The sequence below is a fragment of the Varroa destructor genome, unplaced genomic scaffold (genome assembly GCF_002443255.2).
Source record: "Varroa destructor unplaced genomic scaffold, Vdes_3.0 BEIS01000007.1, whole genome shotgun sequence".
In the NCBI taxonomy this organism is placed as follows: Eukaryota; Metazoa; Arthropoda; class Arachnida; order Mesostigmata; family Varroidae; genus Varroa; species Varroa destructor.
Window position 1 is genome coordinate 37,616,747 of NW_019211460.1, and position 23,619 is coordinate 37,640,365.

General features: G+C 43.4%; 1 protein-coding gene across 1 annotated transcript in view; it reads left to right on the forward strand.

Moving 5' to 3' along the window:
• The window catches only part of LOC147754673 (uncharacterized), a 115,901-nt gene that overhangs the window by 90,148 nt on the left and 2,134 nt on the right, over positions 1-23,619 (forward strand). The window contains exon 8 of the mRNA XM_086975037.1: positions 5,998-6,196. The gene's annotated coding sequence lies outside the window, so the exon portion shown is untranslated. The remainder of the gene's footprint in view (positions 1-5,997; positions 6,197-23,619) is intronic.

The following is a 23,619-nucleotide window of genomic DNA, read 5'->3' on the forward strand; positions in this document are numbered from 1 at the left end:
TTTTGAAATCGACACCTGAGATGTTACCGGGTTACGTGGCGTCTGCTCAGTCCAGATCTCATAGGTTGGCCTGACGTTGCTGTCGCTTTCGTTGTTAAAGAAAGCCAAAGGTGCCTGCTGCGTCTCTGTTACTTACTAACCAGTCAACAAGTCATTTAACAACTGCTTTTAATGTTCCCAACGTATCACGCCTGACTGACTGACTGACTGACTGACTGTCTGCCCGCCCGCTCCATAGAGACTCCACATTTTTCATTGGAGAAATTCGTACATCTAGTTAGTAACCTGTTGCACGCGTATTTAGAGGACGAGGCCATTTGCACATTCATGAACACGCACGCACTTAGTCACACGAAAATATACACGTACAATGTCGACTATAGAGGGGCTCTAAAGGAGCCCCTCTATAGAAAGGAGCCCCTCTATAGTCGTTGTGACCCCCCGTATAGACGTTGACGAAGCGCATACGTACTACCCTCGCATTCGAGTCCATGACTTCTCCGCCCCCCCGCCCTCATCCCTGCTAACGTGCCAAGAAGTCTAAGTGACACAACAGGGGCGTCAGTGTTGTATTGCACTGCCTATCACAGTCGCCTGACAATTCATTGTTGCAGCAACGATGCGTTCAATTAGAAAAATTTGACCTGTTTGGTCTCACAGTTTGTCTCCGCATCGTAAAACATATCATGTACCTGGTCCTCGTGTCCGTTCACCTAAACATCCGAGCTAATAAAAGAGAGCAATTCGGGCCTGATCTTAGTACACCTTCGACAAAATTGGAGAAGTCGTTCTTCTGTGAAATTCAGAGTAGAGTGCGTTGGTTTGCAGCAGTAACGAACGTGCATAGGTAGATGAGCGTCGTTTCGTAAGGTCACCTTCGGGAAAATATTCGGTTGTCAAAAAGCTATTGACAACTATAGCTAGATGGCGTTTAAGATCACGTATCTAAGGTAAGGAGTCGCGTCATTTAAAAACTGAGGTCTGGCAATAGTGGATTTGACGAAAGTTCCACGAAATTCGTTGTACTTTAATTAGTTACACTATATATATATTAAAGGCGAAGGCCGGTAAAAAAAAACAAAAACTCTATATGGCGAACATGCATTATCGGAAGAAGCGGCATAAACATGTTTTTGTCCTAGAAAAATACTTTTCGTAGTGGTCGCCCAGTTATGGAAAAAACTTGATGAAATTAATGCAAAAGATGAGTAGGACCGACATATGAGTAGCCAGGAAGGACATCGCCAGCAAACAATTTATCTAAGGAAAGCTAGCTATCGGATAGGCTCGATGTTCGGGTGCCACACAAAATGACGTAAACGAATTTACTCGATCGTAATTCTATCTGAAAAATGCAATAGAATGTAGCGAAGATGGATCAAGTACGATGAACAATGTTCTTCCCAAAGCTGATACTATGTATTTGATATGATCGAAAAGGAATAGTGCCTAGTGCGTTGCATAGGACGCTTAATTTGGACCTCTTACAACAGACCATCGCAAAAAAAAACCAACCGCAATTAGAGAACAGGAAAAGCATTGTCTCCTCTCATGAAATTCAATGATGAGATGATGGTGGTACCACAAAAATGGCAGAAAATGATCAGCAGAGCTGGCGTATATTTAATTTAATAATAGTTCTCGATGTGTTGGTGCGCGACTCCGAACGTCACTGGTCAGACGAGTAGTAAATGTAATAGTAAGTATATCGCGGGCAAAGAAATTACTTGAAGTTCGTTATAATTCTCTCGATATGAACCTAACTAACCAAAACACCTTTCGGAAGATGAACATCTAGGCATTAGGTATACGAAGATCTTCTTTCTCGAGCATACTTGATTTAGATCTACATCGGTTGAAAAGAGACCGCCCCTTCTTTGTGGTTCATTAAACATCAATGGCATAATTCTGGCAAAGAATGGCATAAGTCAAAATTAACTACTATTCATTCTGCATTCTATTAAGACTCCGCAAGCCGTTAGGCCCGCGATTGCTTCCAAATCGTCTGTTTAACAAATGTACAACGGCGCCTCTATCTTGTATCATTCGCTCCTTTGGTTACAGTGGACCGCAATCGTCACTGTATTCCTGTTTGGTATTCCAGCCGTTCATCTGCCATTGCACTCTGTCTTTTATGGCGCACATATAGCTATTCCTGTTGCTATTATCTGTGGCCTCTTGATGTCACATAGTATGGCAATAAAAGGATTGTAGAGCGCCGCCTGTTGTTTCTGGTGCGGACTCCTCGATGCGGTGTGATGGGGTCAGGATACGAAGAGGAGCAGCGGTAGCGACGCCGCCGCCTCTGTAATCCGCTCACTTCAGCTACCGCCACCGGACCCGTTGTTTTCCAATGGCGGAAAACAACTGACGGCGTCACCGTTCATTGCAGTGACAGGAGGCATTGCCATCAACGGCCACAAGCAGTGAGGGACGGGAACGGCGGGGGGGATAAGACGATGAGACAGTGGGGTCAGTGACCGTTGCCGGTTGGTCCATTGGTTGAATCATTGGGCCTTTGTTTCAAGCGAATAGGCGACCGCGGATAGCGCCTCATGTCAACAACATATATACAATGTCGTCAACAAGAACTCATAACATGACATACATACATAGAATAAAATGGCTTGGATTCGCTTTCTGCGTCCGCCTGCCTACTTCGTCGCCATCTTGCTACTTCCACGCACATCTACACACTGTGTTGAAGTCATAGCGTTTACGGTACACTAGACCATGAACACAAGTCACAGCAAAATATCCATTCAACAATGCGACCTCGGCAAAAGAGAGCTGTTGCTACGGCTTCCATCGTTGCAGCCGCCGCCAATGGTCAAAAGCTACAGCCGAACCCACTGATGCTACTGGAGGACATTAAATGGTTGAGTAACGAACGCTTGGTCCGTTTGGCCACTTCCATTGAATATAGCAACTTCTGCATCGGCTTATTTCGGAAGATGATCTGCCGACCCAATTCTGCAAACGAAAGAGGTCCTATTGGATAAGACCTGCAGCTCGATTGCGGCGTAAATAAAAGGAGTACAGTTAAATACTATGAAGTATCCGAAATAGGGAAAAAGGGGTATGCTAAAGGTAAACACGTGTCATGGGACTCTCGATGCCTCGATATCTACGGAAGTTAGGTTCTTAAAAAGCCAAATAATTACACCTATCTTTATTTTTTATTAAGGTCATCCGTTTGTGACCAAATCTAAAGAGTCCCACGTTATTCCTATAAAGTATACGATATTTCATTTTTACTTAAATTTGTTTTCTGAATTAATATTTAAGCTAGAGTGCGACCGCTGGCCTTTTATTACTGAGTGGTTCATGCGCTGTATATGCAGAACAAGTGGCACACGTCTAAACAAAGGTCACGTAATACTGTGTAGATTTTGACATCCCCGCGGCCTTTTGTCAGCAATGTCGGTTTATCCTTTAAAAGTTGAATGTCGTCCTTCCTTTTCTTAAAAATCTGTCATTTGATCGACGTGTGATTATTCTACCGTGCGTATATATATATATATATATATATGGAGTGCTACAGAATATATGCGCTATTTACCGGGTTTCGAATCTTTTTTCTCTCCAGGACGTAATTAATTGGAGATGATTGGATCAAGATAGATAAACTTCTAAAGTATAGCTGACTTACAACGACAGTGCCGCGTAGACAAATATACAACTCACAATTACTCGGATTTCGTTTCCGATAGGTAAGTTCGAAACAGATAGGACCGTTTGAGAGGTTTAAATACAATGTTCCAGAAGACCAGCTGGCAAAAGTATATTTTTTGTATTAAGTAAATTTATGAGAAAATATCCCAGAAATCTGTAAGACAATGACGTCGTGCACGCAGCGTAAGTCAAATGGTGGTCGTCGCATTTTGAGACATTATAAATGTCTATAATGAACAGTGATATATACTATTAAAAAATTATCTATGTTTTAAGAATAACACGGACCGAAGAAAACATTTTTGCCAACGTTATTTGGAAACGATAAATAGAACGAGAACAGTTGTCGGAAAAGATCGTTTGGCGAGAGAAGCTAAATTCGAATTAAACTAATCGGCATAATTGCACTTACTAGGAAACTATAGATCCATATGTTACTTAGGAACATCACATAAATTCCTATACTACAAAAGCACCTATACTGTAGTCCTGATCTAAGAACACATCTCGTCTTCGGGGTTCGACGAAGAGGTTCGATAGGATGGCCCGTCCGTTCCCCAGATTTGAGGCCAATGGCCTTTTTTTTTTTTTTTTTTTTAAGAAATACCTTATAATTAAATTTACGTCAGAGAGTCGCTGACACTAGATCATTCTAGAACCGTCATTGAGCTAGAACGCACTATTTCACGTAATGAAATGGTCCCTAATGTTTGTGAATCAATAGTCCACCGTCGCCAGCGTTGTTTTCTCTAAAACGATGATAAATTTCAACAAGTGCGGAAGAAAAGAATTCTATATTGTATGTAGATTACTTTGCAATTTCAATATAAATTTTACATTATTATAAAAAACTGAAGCTATAATCATTCTGCTCGTGTGTACATTTTTCTGGGCATTAAGGCGTCTCAATAATAACAAGACGAGTTAAGTTTTCTTACTACGGAGGATGCATGTTTGTCGGCTGGTTTTCTTCTGGAAGCAAGCGTCGGTATGGCCCGTCTGCCTGCCTGCCTGTTCAGCCTCCTAGTCATGGAGAATAGGCAAGAACGCATACAGACGTACACAAGTGAATAGACCAGTCTGTCGGCGGTGGAAGATACATTGTCGGCTTGCATGCCACTTATGCTGATTTTTACCGGCCGCATCAGCAGCAGCGAGTCATCGTATATGTTGATTCTGTGTCTCTCCGTGGGTTTGTACCCGGGATCAACGTCCGCTAGCAAAACAACTCCGGGCGAAGGTCATTCACCCGAGAACGCCAAGGGCCCGCCGTCAGAATCACCCATAGTAGACATAGCGGTCCATCCATTCAGTTTATCGGCGGGCTGTCTGATGGCCCACTGCTGGTTCGTTCGCTGGCTCTCACACTGTCATTAAACTGGCTGTACACGATAGGAGACAGCTATTGGCCCCGGGGGCGAGATCGGGGCCCGTGACCCATTTCGAGGTCGCTCCTCCCAAAAATTGTAAGCAGAGATCTAGTAAAGGTTACATTCGTCTTATTGATTGGCTTGTCGGTGTGGTTAACTTGTGGCGCTATACTACAGGTATATTGCGCCGGTCTGACAGGCCGACTAACTTGCCGTGCTGTCCTTTTGGCCTTTCGAAGGGAACGCCAGGCACTTGACATTAACCAAACTCTCTATGTTAGATCAAAGTAGACAGCGGCAGTATATCTTGCCTCGTGCCTATTTTTGAGTCATCGTCGTATTTAGAGGATCACGATCCTTAGGTTCGAAACAATATTTCATGTTAGGTCACAAGCAGGTAAACAGGAACTCGCGTGATTTCGCGCCACCTTGTGCCTTAGTTCAGTCGTTTTAAAAATTTTGCAAGATTTTAATTCTGACCGCTGTCATTAATGTAACAGAGGTACCTATTCCGCAAAAAGTAGTATCAGAAAAAGAGCTTTCATACGGTTATTTTCGAATTCACGTATATTATGAATACACTATAGCGTATTACCAATTTACATACGCCCTTATGGGGCGGCTTTTCATGCAGTCGCTATGCTTCTAGGGCATCATGTGTGCGACATGATGGTATAGACGCGTTTACCATATACATATATATATATATATATATAGCGCACATCAAGCAGGCACACAACTTCGGTAGTTGCGCACTGACCCATCTTTAACCTACAGAACGGTGGACCTTCCGGTACCGTTGCATCGGAAATCGCTTTACATACTTTAATATACGCAACATATATACGTGTGGCACACACATATAAAATAGACAGACAGATAAGTGTAATTACGGTTTTGACTGCGTTCTGTACAACCAACTAATTTGCATTTGCATGTGCACTTAGTACAGGTGTGTCCCGTTCACTACTTATCCTCTCCGTGGCAGGCAGGGTCACCCCCTGACGCATGACGGTCCCTCAAGGGTGACCTCAGGCGAGGTTCCTGCTTTGCGTCGGCCATCGTTCTGAATCAGCCGAAAGCAGAAGGTAGCCGTCTGACCTCAGGACGCTCGATTGTTGTTTGTTGCCGTCAGTTGATGAAAGAACCGGGTAAGAAGGACATAGGGAAGGGTCATTGACCCACACCTCCAAATTGCCATGCCAACGGAAGGTTACAGGGGCCTGCTTTTGAGGGATATATAATTGGCAATTTGGCATGCGTGTGAACGTAGATCTGTAGGAAATACTCAATTGTATTAGTGAGAGAAGAAGACCGCTAAGCCTGTTACTACCTTATGAGAATACAGGCAGCAAGATATGAACTGTGTTTCAGTAGGCCTACACAAAGAATGAAGAGCCCTATTTATGGTAAAGCAATAAAAAAAGTCAACAAATCGCGGTCGTCTAATTTGTTTAAGCTCCATTTTATGCACGTAACAGCTAATTTTATAGTTTATTTAGTATTAATTTAGCCCAATGAAAAACTGCATAGGGTTAGATTTTCAGTTAAAAATATATTTTCTACCAATTAAAAGTCACTCAAATATTGCATTATCTTGATTTTATGGGATTTTATGAATACCGCAATGGTTTGCTTTCAGCGTACGTTGATAATGTAGTAATTAAGCGTATTATGAGTAAATGCGGTGATACGTTTGCGCTTACAGTAAAGCACACAGATATTCGACCTTATAAAGGAATCCTTAAAATTCCGAAGACCTAAAAATTCTGACTATTTCTTCAGTCGGAACTTCATCGATTAGCAAAAATTCTACTGTGTGTGTGTGTGTGTATATATATATACAATGGCGTGTTCTACATGAAATGGCCTCCATCTAGGCGGCTTTGTGGTTCCTTAGAGCCTCGCTCGCAGTGAGTCGGTCAATCGGTTCCAAATTTTCGAAGTATTTTCGAAATAACACCTGCCTTCTCCGATCCCGCTCTGCGCCGATCGCTTGGCCCTTGTTTCAGTCATTCGCTGGCGCGTTTGCCGCCACAGCCATCATTAGCTCCTTATCGGTTACCGACGTCGCTGTCGCGCGCTAAACAAGCGCACCAATATTGCCACACTCACCGACTTTAGAGAACATGACAATATAACAAAAAAATAGAACATAAACAACGTGAAGTAGAACAGTAACAACAGGCAGAGCCAGGGGCGTCGACAATAGCAAAGCATATACAATAAACTATGGTAACCACAGTAACCGACTAGCAACGACTAACGGGACGGAGTCTTGACAATGCTAGGCAGATGTAGCATAATAAGGTCATAAGGAAGCAAAGAGAAAAGTGGCACCGGTAAGCGTAATAGGGGTTCTGTCTTGTTGTTGGTGCTTCTTTGGACATCGCGCGCTGCTAAGCATTCAGGTGCCAGCCACAAAACGAATGTGTATGAGGACAAATGGAAAGAAGTACATAAAAGCTCGTCTGTTACTTTTGCGTGTCCGTATGTAGTACCCATCTAGTCTAGAATCGGATGACAACATAAACAACAACAAAAACAATAACTGGTACATAAACGACACATAAGCTAGTGCGACAACAGGTCACCGGCTGTCGACTTCTGTCTACCTGCCGTAGACACTACACATATATACACCAACACGGGAAACAGATCGCGGGACGGACGCTGTCAAAGCGGTCGGATGGAAGTCATCGGACCAGGAGCACGCGCGAACCCAACAACCGCATTACATAAAATACAGAGTCGCTGCTAAAAGGTCAACGGCCTGCTCCCCAATAGCCCTCTGCTTCTGCCTCTGGGCCCGTTTTGCTTTGGCGGCCACTGCATCCGCGGCGGCTGTAGTGGTGGCCGTTGTCGTTGTCGTGGCAGCAAACCAGCTATTGGCGGTATACGCGCACTCCAACAATTAAGACCAGAACGTGTGCCCGCGCTCACTATTTAGAGCTGTAGTCACCGTTCTTATTCTTCACGGTTCCCCCGATTCATTCAATCATCAGCTCGTCGTCGTCGTCGTCACCTCAACCCGTGCGTTAGTTGGATAGATACGTCCACGGACTGTATTGGCTACCCTTCGACGGACTAGCGTCGAGTGAATTGTTGAAGTCGTCCGAAAAGTTGTTCATGCAGAAAAATGGCAAAAAAAAAAAAGACTAAAGAGGAAAAGCGCCAAGGGAGGAAACGTTGAAAAATCCGTAGCAGTGCTCGTTCGACAAACAGAAACAAATTCAAGATGGCGCGCCTGCATCAGGAGCAAGTAGTATTTTGGCGGAAAATTCCTGCTTTAGCTAAAGCCATCAGGAGTTTGAGAAGCTGGAACCGCACGAACCAGAAATTCCAGCTAAGGCACCAACTGGCAAGTAGTTCGGTGGGAGCGCTGCTCACTGCAGTGGAGCGTTTGGCTGCAGATGCGGCTGCTGCTGTTGCTGTTATTGCGTCTGTCCTCGTTAGAAGAAGCAGAATGGGAACAAATTTTGACCGATTTCTCGAAAGAAAAAAAGCAAGGGAATAAGAATAATATTGTAATTTGTTAAAACCCGCATGCGGCAACAACAACGGCACAAAACACCACCGATAGAATAACCGATTAATAGGTCATTGAGCTATATCTGGCTGTGGATATCGCTATGTGAAGTTACCTTTGGCAAACTTAAGCATACCTAACATTGACGCAATCTAGACTGCTGTACTCGTTTCATTATACTAAATTCATCTTTTCTTGATTTCGAAATCAAATATCTAATTAGCCAATGGAACAGGGCGTTTCTCCTATGCCAACTTGATCTATTTAACCGCGCTGTTCATCTCAAGTAAGTTTACAAGCTCACATGTCTGTCAACATTTTATGGGCATTTAGTAAAGTCAATCACTCTATGTTCCCGAATAAGGTTGCCTGAGGTGGATGGCCTGTTTTCCAGCCGCAATAACGGCCAATTCTGGAGATGTTTCTACGTCTGCACAGCTGTACTTCCAAGACGGTATAGTCGTAGCATTGGTCCTCTACAGATTCTACACGCGGTGAAATCCTGCCATCGAATGGGCAAACTGCCACTTCAGGAATAAGCCAATATGTAGCAACTACACCAGATTGGTTCGACGGCCACCGTCACAGTTGCTGCTAATTACGTTACTGTCTAAAGGCACTCATCTAGCTACGTAAGGGTGTCTACCGGATCAAGTCAAGGTTACCAGCTCTCAGCGAAACACTTATATGTATGGTTATATAGTAGATAGCTCTATAAAGAGGTATCAAAAACGAACTATCGGCAGCTATGACGACCATGAGCCCAACACAAAGAACCGTATGGAAAGCCACTCCGGCGTAGCTTGAGATAGTGCAGGTCGATTCACCACCGAATCGAGGCGGCAAATGCTACTCGTCGAGTAGTCGATGGGACAGAACGAGACGAAGCCGGCATTGCCGCCTTCGTGGCTCGGGGACGCTCTCGTTTCGTTGGTCTCTTAACACAGCTCGTGTGGTTTGTAAATACCGAAACGCCTGTGCGTGTTTAGGTATAATTCAATATATAACCTATTAATTAAAACTCTGCTGCAAGAAAGAACAGTGAAGGGCCGAACAGGAACGAGGTCAGCTTGTTGTTGATACTAGTACGACTTCCACCAAGCGCAGTTAAATGCTGTTGTCCCAGCAGTTTTTCGATCTACTGCTCTATCTATCTACAATTGTGTATCCCTTGCTTCCACACGAATGAGTCTCGATCATAGACGCGCGAGTCGAGCGACCGACTATATCTCGTAAAGAGGGGAAAAGCGACAATTCATTTTGCCGCCACTATTTACAACAGCCGCAAACGTCATAATGGTGGCATTTGGGTTAACACCATGCTCCTTAGCAAAGGCCATTCAACCCGAACAAGATCTCGGGACCTCTGTATCGAAAAAAAACTAACCTAAAATTACCTAATCGGGAACTGATCTTACATCATTAGAGTGTCATTTATGTTACCATCATATTGGCCACTATAAGCCGTATAGAACTGTTGCCTTTCGTCGACAAAAACCAGGAAGTAATAATTATGTAACGAAACCAATTTGATTGGGTAACTCTTCTAGTGTGCCTAATGACTGAGGCCGTTCTTATAAGTCGTTCCTTCATCATGTCCTGCGTGTGCGAGGCAATTGTGTTTTTCGACTATATACTGCACTGGCCTATTTCACCGCTCTATCTAAGGTGTAAATACGCACAGTTGACAAAACGTCGATATTACTGATTTGTTGCGTAGGAATTGCGTAAGAGTGACACGAACGGCCTTATTTTTTGCAGTAAATAAAAATGCTGGTAATTGATACTAAACGACGTTAGTCACCAGCTGTAGGCTGCACAATTTGCACCGGGATATAATATTTGTTTCTATATTTTCGTGATAGAAAACTACTAAAGCCATGTAGCTTACGGACTGCATTGACCTCTGACCGCCATGTAGCAAAACTGAAATAATAGAAACGACCGATTTATTTCCGTATCATTACGGTGGTTATTCTGTGCGTCGTTTTTGGACGCGAGAGGGATGATGGTGCTACTCCATACCAGATAGGACAAACAGCCTTAACATATGTACTTCCTCTTTATGTAACTTATTCGACTGAAAGAAAGGTCCTCTCGCACTTTTCAAGGTGCTCCATGTAAGCTTACCTAAGATATTTTAGCACGCTTAAAAATGGCATTGATTAGAAAAAGGACGACAGCTATCCGCTTTTTTAATTGTTCTATCTCAGACAAGTTTTGTCCTAAACTCGCGATCCATGACCCTGTAAAAATACATTAACTACTTGCTTTTTCTCTCCCCATTGAAATCTAATATATTTCGGGTTTTCACTACCATAGAAAATACTCGGCGTAAAATTACCTAAACTACCTGGAAATTTTATCTTTTAGGATAAAACAGGTCACAGTCGGTTGTAAAACGAGGGGATTATTCAAAGCCGGTACGTGTAGCAAAGAATCAACGACTGACTCATTGCGATTGCTCGGAAAAAAAAGCCTTAGATAGAAATATTAAGCAATTGTCAAATTCGTTTGTTGTAAAATCGTGATCATTCGATACTATTTAAAGGGAAAATAATAAATGATCAAAATATCATGCAGACGTCCTCGCACAGATCAGTTTCCTTCGTATGCCACAGCATACGAAGTTGCGAGTCAGGCAACCTTTGGTTGAACGGCGCGCATTTCAAGCTATTGTATAATCCCCAATTTAATGGAAAAGGTTGATGATCTCGTATCGGAAGGAAAACTAAATACAAACAAAGTGCGTATGAAGGAAGGCTTCTGTATGAAGGAAATAAATGGCTTTAGTTATGTTTTTTATTCACAACAGCGTCTCTAACATTATAGATTTGACTTCTATTTCAGTACAGAGATTATGAATGCGAACGGCTTCAGATAACGTTTATGTTATAGCAGCGATTCAAGGTATCGTCTAAATCTGCCAAGATGTTGGCCTTGAGATTGTTCTTACTCTATTGTATCATTAAAACATCATTTCGAACATGCCTTCGGTGCATACAAGCCTGGAAAAGCTTTGTGTCCCTAATATTGTTGAAGATTTCGGCCGAAACCTGTGAGTACAGTGGCACGCCATAGACCCCATACGCCCTCTTTGCTTAAAACTTGAGGACTTGCTCCACATCGAACTGTGATTGAATTATATCATTTATATTTATCAGAATTAGAAAACTTTACGCCGAACGTATCTAATATGCCTTTGTCTTTAGGTGGGTGTTCAATGTTTCCACGGTAGCAGTCACCTACTGGGCTCATAATGTAGAATGTAATAGAGTCCAATGTAACGAAATGCTGGCAAAGTGCTCTACGATCGCAAGCACTTTCCTACTGCTACCTGTCCTTTGCGGAGGGCTGGGGGAACGATACGTTCAGCGTTCTGTCAGTTGTGATGACCGCGCGGTGGTTGAGGCCAGCATTGGCCGCCTGAAGGCACTAACACTCGCCTTCCCAGCTTGGTCCCTCTCGCGTGGAGCGCAGCTGGTACCGGGTTCAACGACCGACACAGTTTTATTTCTTTCCAAAACAGACCATCACCCCAGTAGCGGCTCTACAACAACAACATCAAGAGGGCCCATTTGCGCGCACACGCTCTCCTTATGAAGTAGCACATACACACACGCACAATAACAAAACTATGCAACTCAGCCAGCCAGTCAGTCAGAAATAGAGCGCCGGCCAGGCAGGCAAGGAGACGCCCGTTACGTCATTTACCGGCAGCAGCCAATACGGGCAGGAGGGAGAAGGACACCTGAAGAAGACGGCATTAAATTGATTTAGCTATGCGGCGCACGCGATTCGCAAGACACGACTAAGCAACAAACGGCTCCTGGTTTTTTTTCAAGCTCGTTCACAGTTTCGTGCTCAGCAGTTCGCAGGGGCTCGAACCCCACCGCTCGCCCTCATCTATCTTTAGCACTCAACTCTTTTCCTAGTTTCTTTTTTTGTCAGTTAACACAAATACCCATATTCATTTAGACGCCACTGCTGATTTTACTATTAATATGCTTCCGTGGCTCAGTGCTTCTGTAGAACCGGCGTGTCTGCGTCTGAACGCAGCGTCGGGCAGTGGCTGATTACACCGATGCTCCGTGCTGTGATAAAAAAAAAAGGGATCTGAACCGTTAGTACTCCAATTGCAGCGGCAGGATCCCTGCTCACTACGTTGTTGCTTACGATGCCGACAACGACACATGACAAGAGCAACTGCCGCTTCGCAAGGCCGGCCATTGACCCTCTCGTCGAGGTAAACGACCGCATGGTTTGGCTTAACGTTTGCGTTCGATGGGATGTCCGTCCCGTTTCGTCCGTCCCGGATTCGCGCAGTGATGCTATTCCGTCCCTGAAGCAAAAAAAAAACTATCGACGAAGTCGAATAACTACTTACCGGTTAAAGAGTGGAATCACCACGATTACAACGGGACGGTGACAGAGACGATCGCCGATAACGTGGGATGACGGGATCAGAAGTATTAGCTGTACAGCATAATTATTTGTACACACGTTTTTACATAGAACCTGAAACCGGGAATCAAAGTACGAGGGGACATATGTACATCATGCGAAAGGGGAAAAAGTCGGGTCGAGCGGGGTGGACGATAATGGAAAGGAACATTTCTGTGGTGGTGATGGAAGTGGGCGACTTTAAGTAATTTAATCATTTACGAATTATCATCATTCGCTTCTCTTCCATCAGTGGCATCGACCTAGGAAATACAATTGACATTCATTGGTCACACTAAACTACCTCATCAGCAGGCGAGTGTCACTTCACTTCGAAGCAGTTCTCGCGAAAAAAATTACCAAAGAGATGCCGATGTAAGTTGAGAATTTACCTTTTGCGGCACCTATTGGACACGTAATAGGCCAAAAGCACGCCAATCAATCCATAAAATTGTTACCCCATCATAATGAAGACATTTTTATGTCGCGTCGCTGCCATTCATATATAGATCAGTCTCATCTATTTTTGCAATACCGCACATAACAGGTCGGTCTATCTACTGTTTGTTTTCTCTTGCCATTTTCCATAAAAGCGCCTTTATAGGCCGTGACATATACGAACAGTGAACTATTCCATGAAAATATTACTTTATCTTTAAAAAAAATAAGCAAGTTCTCAATTAAATCCTAGTTATTATTCAAGTTCATTTTTTCGTACTACTCGGATTTTTCATTTTACTTCAAGTTCCTCAAATCACAAATAAACAGATCTTTTTAACTTACTAAATTATATGACATCGATGTTCTAGCAAATACACGAACATTAATCTACCTTTATATTGTTATATTTTTTTTTTTTTTTTAAGAAACCCAAGACAAGAGCGCCTAACACTCTGTCAGTCTCGACAATAAGAAAGCTTCGCGTGTAATTATAAAGGAGGAATGCTTATGGGTCGTCTTTTATGACCTTGTGGTGACATATATATAGAAACGAAGATAACTATAATTGTTAGACGATCAATTTATGCCGAAGCACGTACTATTTCTAACTTCATTCAAGAACTGCGAGGTGTAATTATCTGGTAGTTCCTTGTAGGTACATTCTAGTTGTTATATTATTTAGGTTTGGTCTAAAACGGTAGTGGTTTGAAGTAGTTCAAAAGAGAACATTGAGCCATTACTAATAACACCTAGTCCAACGATTGTTTTACGGAATTAAAAAATAAGTAAATGTGCCTAGAAACGCTTCTCGTTCGTGAGCGCTCACAGATCTAGGGATCAATATGAAGTATTCTGTTTCGATTCGATTATTCCTCCATGTGTGAAGGGCGAAACCAATCATATACATATAGCTTACAAGATTTGTTGAAGAAAAACCTTCGGTAAGATGAGGTTTTCTACAGGCAGCGCACTATGCGTAAATGATAAACCGTGTCTTTATCACGAGGTGCAGCCGTACATGACGGTCAGTCACTACAGTACCCCAATGCGTTATAGCGGCGTATCACCACATTGTGGCCTAGTAAGCATTACAGTTGGCTATAATAACATTGCGGTAACAGCGACGGCGACGTCGAAGACTATCGCTGTTGTTGTTCCTGGGTGAACGTCTATGGCATTATCATCATCATGCTTGTAATAGTAGCGCTGTTAAGGCCTGACTTCTATCGGCCTGCCTTAGCCCACTTGGCCGTCGTAGGGTGAATGACCGACACACATTTCAAGCAGCTCACATCAGATTTTCTCGACGGTTTGCGCAACGGCAATAGCTCTCTTTTCCACGTTAAGAGGCGCGCTTGTTCGCTCGCTCGCTTATCGGATCGAAGGCCATCGCAAGGCCGCTCAATGAACCCGCCCGGCATGTCGCTATGGCTGCAGACAACACATCGTGTAGAGAAATGAACGATTGGCGGCCGACCTAGTCAGCTAGTCAGCTAGCCAGCCAGCCAGCCAGCCAGCCAGCCTATCCAGCAGCGGTCTAGCAGCAGCAGCGCTGCTGAGACTCGAAGACTCTGATGCTGATGGAGCCGCAACGACGGCAGTATTAGCAGCAGCCGTCGTCACGGTGCACGCAAGCGTCAGCTCACAACGGCCAAAAGAGAACTTCTAATATTCAGCAAAATCGTTACATCGTCAATACGTTATCTCCTACTTGTAGAATATGATGCGGCTGTTTCAACTAACCAGTATGCGAGCGTGGTTACCACTGTAGGGGCAACAACATTTACGATGGTACGCTGTCGCCATCATGACGTCGTTTGGACGTGAGAGCACGGAGGCGGCAAGCAGAAATGGCACAATCTTTAAGTTTAATTTGCTAAGAGAAAACAAATAGCCGTATAGTGAAGCTGACTCGCGTATAGACAGGCAGAAGAGGGAACACCTATGAACAAGCTCAGCCTCCATATTGGTCTGCTTCTATATGGAAGTACATGCCCAGTTGACAACAATAATTAGAATATTGCAAAGTGCAGTAACTAGCCGCATAAAATTTGTAAGGGAAAGGGGTTAATGAAAATAATAGCGTATGGGAGCAGAATCCGGCCACTAACTTAAATGCAGCTAGTCAGAATATTATAAACCGGCCTAATTTCTATACAGCAAAAGCAGTATAAAATATGTTATTCCGTTATTTAATTTAACCAACGAAACAGACACTGCGATTTACTCTATTTCAGCAACCAACTCGCGGCAAAAAAACTAAATAACCAGCTTCACGTATTATCCAAATATATCAGATATACTGGTCGCACTTCTTTCCACTGTCAACTTATTCATCATGATATCTTGAAGTAAGTATATAGAACTAGAGATTTTCGGTTGCTAGAAAAAGAACGGCCTTTTAATTGAAAGGCCTTCTCCTGGCTCAACAATAGGCTAGCAGTTAAGCTATAATTAAGAGACACGAAATGCCTCTTAATTATAAAACAGCTACATCTACGTGCGCACCACATTAGGCTCTAGTATTCGATGAACTTGGGTACATACACGCATGCGTGCACGCACGCGCTGCTCCTACATTTTCACGTAGTCGAATGTGCTACTCTTTCACCCAACGGTATAATAGATTTTCGTCGATTTTCAAAAAACTATAATAACTATTATAGTAGCCACTATTATAGCAGCACGTAATATTTTTAAAATACCGCACTGTGTATTTATTGTACAACATTTTATAGAGGTTATATTTTAAATCTTCGACATATCGACGTAGCCACGCGGTAAATTCAAATTCACAAAACAGTTTACGATTGTTAGCTTTGTAGTCTACTAGCGTTAGTCTCCTATTGATCTATATTTAATATGGTAACGGCAGCATCTACAGTGGCAATAAAAGGACGGCCAAAGAAAGGCCGCTAGACGAGCCTGCTTGTCAAACGGTTTGCTATACGAACAACAGCGACACCTGGCTATCTGTCAGTGCCTACTATTCTAGCACGTAAAACTAACGTTTAGTGCCACCGACCAAACTGTTCATCATCATTCTGAGCCTCTTCTGATACATTGGTCTAAACATATGGGCGATTTTAGAGAATAAGCGAGAAAAAAAAAGGTTTAATTATGATTTGTCACCGTTCTTAAGATAGATAGTCATCGGATAGTCGCCGACGATGGTGTCGTAGTGTTATCTCATCAGCATTTCTGGTCTGTCACCCAAGGCGCGGCTGTGGCCGGACGCGAATGTTTCGCGCTGATGTCATTCGTAAACACATACACATGCATACATCCTCATACACACACACTGATGTACGACGATCACAATGCAACGCGTGCTTCTTTGTGGGTCTGTATGTGTGTTTACGAAAGGGAGAGAACTAAGAGGTCAATAATATAGCGAGAGCGCTGTCATCCGAAGCCGCTAATCGGACCTTATGTTACAGTACTAATATCTATGTAGTAGCTTTGTATGTGTATTATTATGTAGTTGAATGTGGCAGACTTGCAGCATCGGTGACATCGCCGATTGCCTCAGTGATAACGCTCGACCAAATGCTGCAGCTTTGCGTCGCGGTCCTCATCCGCCATTCATGTAGCCACCTCTGTTACTGGACAGATAGACGCGCACCGTCACACGGAACCCAACCAACGATCGACAGAAGCAGCAAATATTCACAACTGCAGCATCCGCCGCAAAGAATGCAAAATGAACAACGTTGCAGTTGTTGTCATTTTTCTCTGGTCAGAGCGCGCCGGCGCTCGGCGGTGCGCGCGCGATTTGAACCATGACTGAAGGCCCTACGACAGCGCTTTTGGGGGTCAACGACCGAAGTCCGGCACGCAATGGTACCTTGTCGCCCTATATGGCTATACGCTACTTATGCAATGTGCTGGTGTTACCACGGTGCTGTCCGCGAGAAAAGCTTGGTAGAAGAAGGGACCGACGACGACGACGACGACAACAAAGAGATGGGGACCTACGCTTTTCCACGTGTTGTTGTTACTGCTATATATGCCGCCAGCGACGGGTCTATCATAGAGGTCCGTGTATCTGCTATAATAATCAATGGTAAGTACTGCATCAAGAATGAAGGCGGCGGCGGCGGCGGCGGCGGCACTTAAAAATGCGCAGATGAAGTGTTTGAACACATTCGAAAGTTAAACGAAAATGTAGAGCGTTTCATATTTTCCCGCCTGTTGTTATTTCTGAGATCAGATCTGCCCATGTACCAGTGGTACCTCGGCACAGGATCGTTCATTCCACTGTGGTTTGTACTTACCATGTGCGAATGATAAACATTTTAGTTAATATGTTGCATTGGCAATGGCTTGGCCGCAGCATTCGTCACCAAATCTGTGGGGTTGGAATAGTCTTCCTGACGCTCTGATCGACTTGACTATACAACTGTATGGTATGGGGTCGATGACCTCATCGTCGACCCAGTGCTTACAGATAGCTTCTATAATGCGGATGTTGTTGGCAAGATGTCGGTCGGAAAAGGACAAGGTAGGCAGAAATAATATGGTTGGACAAAGTAAGGGCTGCTATGTTCGTTCCTGTTAGGATAAAAAGGTTGACGGTTTTAGGCCAATGGCAGTAGTCTTTATATTAAAATTTTTTCCTGACGCTTACCGAACGCTAGGTATAAGCTCATTAATACAATGCAAGGAATGCCTTTAGCGTTAATGTCTAGGTTTGCTGGCTCGTTCGTTCGTTCCTTAAACGTATTTCTTGAATCAACTTATGGTAAGCCTTATCATTTAGTAGAACCTACAGGATCACCCTAACTTGAAACTGTTCTAATTCCCGCCCAAATGTAATAGGTCACTGTTACTTCCGATCTATTACCGACGTGGATATCGTAGCTATACGTAGTTACGTCACTTCTCTCTCTTCTTCCCTCTGTGTGTGTATGTGTTGTAAACCGCACGTAGACGAAGAAGGAGTTACCGAAGTGGTACACGGGGGGGGGGGGGGGGCAAGAGAAGCGCTTGTTTACGGCTGAGGTCACACAACGAGCACACACGAATCTCTCATGGTGTAGAGACCCCCGAAAAGGCGGAAGTATGTAGAGTAAGCGGTTGTCAACTAAAACTCTATGGGGAATCGAAAGCACAGGATTTTGTGGCACGAACGATGTGGTCGATAGAGCCTTCGTAGCGAGGACCTATATTTGCAGGCACTTATCGCAACGGGGACACATCGGAGCAAGCGTTGTTATTATCATTGCGTCATTTCCACTGACTCCCCGCTAGATTATAGGACATCCTGGTCAGCGCAGATATGATATATTTATACAACGTCCATGTCTATGCCAGCTATAAATGCCATATGGGCCAACATTTGTGTTTGCTTTGGTTTGTATAGGTTTGTTGGCAGCACGCAAACTTCTACATACGCTAAAAATTATTTAGTCCGCTAGCAAATTAAATGCCTCCTCCCAAACAAACACTTGAACTTTTTAAGGAGGTCAAGGGCTATATGCGGACCGGACTTTACGGCTAAGTTATTCTTCTGGCACTGCGAGTCTCTTGCCCAGTGAAGTCTCTACCCAGTGTCCGTGAACTTTGGTTTACAACGAATTCTAGTACTATGTTAAAACAAAGCTTGTAGAGATGGCTAATAAACTTGTATATTTATTAGTCCTTTTATATAGCTCTTTTAAGTAGCGTTTTAATTTTGTTATATATTGTTCAAGTTACGAACTCTTGTCATAGGACAACGTCCTTTCAACGCGACGCTATTGTCATCGCGTGTAGTTGTTAAGAATAGGTCCGAAATGGAGGATGGTCCAACAAAAATAGTCCAATGATAACCACCTCTATTATAAATTAACATTGATACATGTGCTATTCTAATGTGAAAAGCGTTCTAGGGCCTGATTTTCGGTTGCCCGTGTAAACAGAGTCTAGCCGTGCATTATTGCTTTATACATATTTAACGTAGATAATAATCTATTTCGAACCGGAATAACCTTGTCTTCAAATGAAAAATTACAGACGCGTTACATGTAACGATGCATCACTACGCTAAATCATAGTTCATTATTCGATGAAGAAAATTCGCTTGAAGACCATAAGATTTCGGGGGTAACAATGTTTTCCTAAGAAATACTTGTTTTCAACAAACGTAAGTCATCATATATCCCTTAGAGGTTTATATTTAGTTTTTTTAAAGATTTTAGTCTATTCATTGTACGTTTTTCCACAGTAGAAGTGTGTTACGATATTATTGAGTAGGTAGGTTGCGGTAGCGGTGGCTGGCACTGGCCGCAGTTGCCGGGATGCGCGTTAGCTACTGACCCAGCCTCTCAGCTCATAGTTCATATGGTCTCTGCCCTTGCAGATTAATAATTCTTATGATCGTCAGAGAAGAGACCCACAGTTAGCTCTCAATAGGTCGACGGCAACACTTAACTCAATGCCCTATTCAACTATATAGATGATACACCACGATTTATTATGTCAGCTATAAATAAATAATGATACTAACGCGACAACCTCATTGCAGCGTGAAGTGCTGAATACTACTCACAGCCCAGAGCGAGAAAATGAACCGTTCGCTCGCTAATGAAGTGTTTACTCGTCCAATTGTGACAACGGACAAATGGACATTGATGAGTACTTCTGATACGCTTCAGGTTGACTGGCGGATAGACAATCGCTCATGGGAGTGTCAGAGGTACAAGAGATAATATGTACTCTAACAATAAACACTCAGCTATGGCTGTTAGTTCGTCATACACACAGGCCGTGTCATGGACCTACGGCTGCTTGGGCTTCAGACTCACATCCTCGAGGTCCTGGGTTCAGTCCCCAATGAGAGGCCAAATAACTTCATTAAAATATTTGAAGTATTAGGGCCAGAACAGCGAGTAGTTACGATTGGTCAGTGCGTAAACATCAGTGGCTGTTGCTACTGAGGCTGAAAGATATCATTTACGCTTTGCATTGGATAGGGAACCTTGGAACCCCATTTTTTTTATTTCAGATTTTCTACCGCGAGCACCAGCAAGAGACCTGAGACAAATACGCAGATCTGCTTTATCCCAACATTTACGTCACAATTTTTTTCCATGCCCATGTTCAGACCTTCCACGTAGAAAATCTGAGAGTACTTGTGTGCTTTCTTAGCTCACGATAGGTTTATACAGTTGATATTAATTCACTGCTAACATCCATTGTAAATAATACCAGTACACAGTACGTGGTTTTTATTTTTGTACGGTTATACGAACGAGACTTCACAGGACAGCCTTTTATTTATATGCTTGAGTTACTGCATTCTTTCTGGATAACAATAGACATCTATCGCAACGCGTGCATAACTGGTCTTGTTACTATTTTATATATAATGTTATTCAGTATACAATATGGGTTGTGGATCTTCTTCTAACTCGAAAAAGCATCGGCTCATTATTGCCAGCGTCAACGTAGATCACATTAGGATGATCGGCATGGGCCACTTCTTGCTACTTCCTTCGACCCATCTTCTATGATACAGCCGTATTCTTCCGTTATAATCTGTTGTTCTCTGGGGCGGTGGCGGTGGCTGCTGCCGCCGAATGGACGAGTGCGAGCTGACAGACCCATGATGACGATGAACATAAGTAAGCGACAGCCAGTGCGCGACCTCAAACGAGGCCGCCCGCAGTCGTCGATGCAATCGTCAAAGGAGAGAGAGATAGATAGAGAGAGAGGGAGGGAGGGAGGGAGGGAGGGAGGGATAGAGAGGATGGGGTCAATAAACTTTTGAGCCGCCGTGGCCAGGAGCACGGCGTTTGCCACCGCCATCGCTGTCGCGGCAACAACAGCCAGTAATCACTATGACCATTATCACTAGACTATGGCTATTCTAGCATCGTTGCAGTGCCGCAGCGCCCCAGTATGAGGGTAAAATCAGCCGTAGCACGAGATAATTCTGGAAGCAGAATATATGCTACCTATGCGCTAAGTATATGCTCACTGTAGGTCGAGAGTGCATAAAAACAAGAGCAATAACCTCGCCGTGTCCGGCTACAGGCGAGAAAGGTTTTCCGTCCTCCGCCCTAAAAGCGGTGGCAAAGACAAGGAAAGCTTCTACGACTGCAATCTAGGCAGCTCGGCAATTCGGCTACAATCGAAACATCATTTAGAAGGGATCATCCCTCCTTTTACTTAGTTTGACCTTTTACGTTCTGGAGCTTCTTTGTTCGCATTCCATTGGGTCTGCGGGCGTTTGGGCCGTACAACAATGACCTTAGGCCACATAAATTGGGGTCGAGAAGGTCGGTTTGTCTTACATGAACTATTTTCGGGTCGAATATTTACCTTTGTTAAGTCTTAATAAACTTAACGTGCGTTCTTTGTTGAAAAGGACAAATCCGGACTAGAGTTGCTGTAGGGATTCTTCGCGCAGGCCACCATTCGCCAGTTTATATACAGATTATATATACAGTGATGTTGTTTTGCTTAGAATCGCTTCATGAAGGACATTTCCGCTAGATGTCGGCAACGATAACAGAAACAAATCCATCAGCATTATTTTTTCAAGTGAACATATTAAAAAAGTTAGTTCTCTCTCTCTCTCTCTCTCTCTCTCTCTATTATACTGAATGTTTGAAGAGTGACGACGCCGCCAACAGGTTCAAGACTAGCATTATATGGCAGAATATTGTTGTTTCTCACAGAAAATTTGTTGGCACAGCATCGGCCAAGGAACGAGCCTTTACTTAACAGCTTTACAGCAGCTCTATTATCGTTTTTTCTGGTAATAAATGGTAACGGCTGGAACGCTACTTTTTTAGAACACGATTTGCCAATTTCTAAAGATCAACCCTAAACAACGGGCCAGCAGGGCTTCACGTTGCGAGCAAACTATAATTCTGCAATAGGCCCATTTTGTTTACCGTCTCGATCAAAAGGTGCCCTACAGCACATACTGCTCTATACATACTTTCGTTATATATGTACATTGTCGAAAGCATTAAATAGGGCAGGAGAAGGTCTGATTAGACTCCGAACGATTAAAGATAGATACTGAAATGTGTTTTCGAATGATTTAGCATCGAATGATGATGAAGCAGTAAAAGGCATGATTGACTGGCAAAAAATTACCTCTCGAGTAACTAATTTCTTAACGGAACAATATTAGAAATGTGGTATTTTGAATTAGTAATGAATAGGTAAACTCGTTAGATGTATCTGTCTGGGATTAATTAGCTGGAGTGGCTCAATGTGAGTGGCGCATCAGTTTCTTCCGAAAGCATGTATTTATCCCAGACTCTTGGAAATTACGAGTACTATGTTATTTACTTACATTATAAGTAGTGTGAACTCGAAAATCTCAAAGCAAACAAAGCTAAATAAATCTAGCAAGCTCAAGTCGCAAATCCTTTTTCTCGGGTATTGATGTCTGAATATCAGACGTCTGCGCAAACTGCTGAGTATCGCCATAATGCACTTCAGCTGTCTGATGCGTCGCGGAGACAGACAAGTCTGCGTACTTAGATGTGTCAGTCTCGTGCGAACAGGCCATTTTATTGTAGCTCTACGTAGATGTTCGCACGGACCTATTGCCGCGAAGACGTTATTTGACAGAAGTGCTCGCTTTGTTTTCCATCATCGCTATCCCAAACACGCTATCAGGACGACGGTTCGGGACGCTATATATATATATATATATATATATATAAGCGGTACTACCTCAACGATCGAGCTCGATGTGAGTAGGAGAACGAATTGCTCCTATAAGCCGATCATAGTGAAGCAATCAACTAGCGGTTTATTTTAACGTCCGGGAAGACACCTGAAGTGGCAATCAACCTTAGTTACAGTAAGAACCTTTCTTTTAATTTTTGCTCATTTCTCGGAATGTAGAAAACAGGCCGCATACTAATCCTACATTGCGGGAAAGCAACGACTCACGATTGCAACGGCGAGCGTAGACTCAACTAGCTGTGTCTTCTCACTGGAATAAGGACTAATTTTTCCTGACGGTTACAAGTGATTTAAAATGTTCGTTTTCGGTTCGCTAGGCCGTCCACGTGAATCTAGGCGCTTGAGAGTCAGAAAATCTTCAGAGCAGAAGATAAACGTCAACAAAGATGGTGACTTTCGATGATGTGAAAGAGTTGCGATACATTTCATCCTGAAGCGATGGGCCCCTGCCAGAGTAGTCGAACA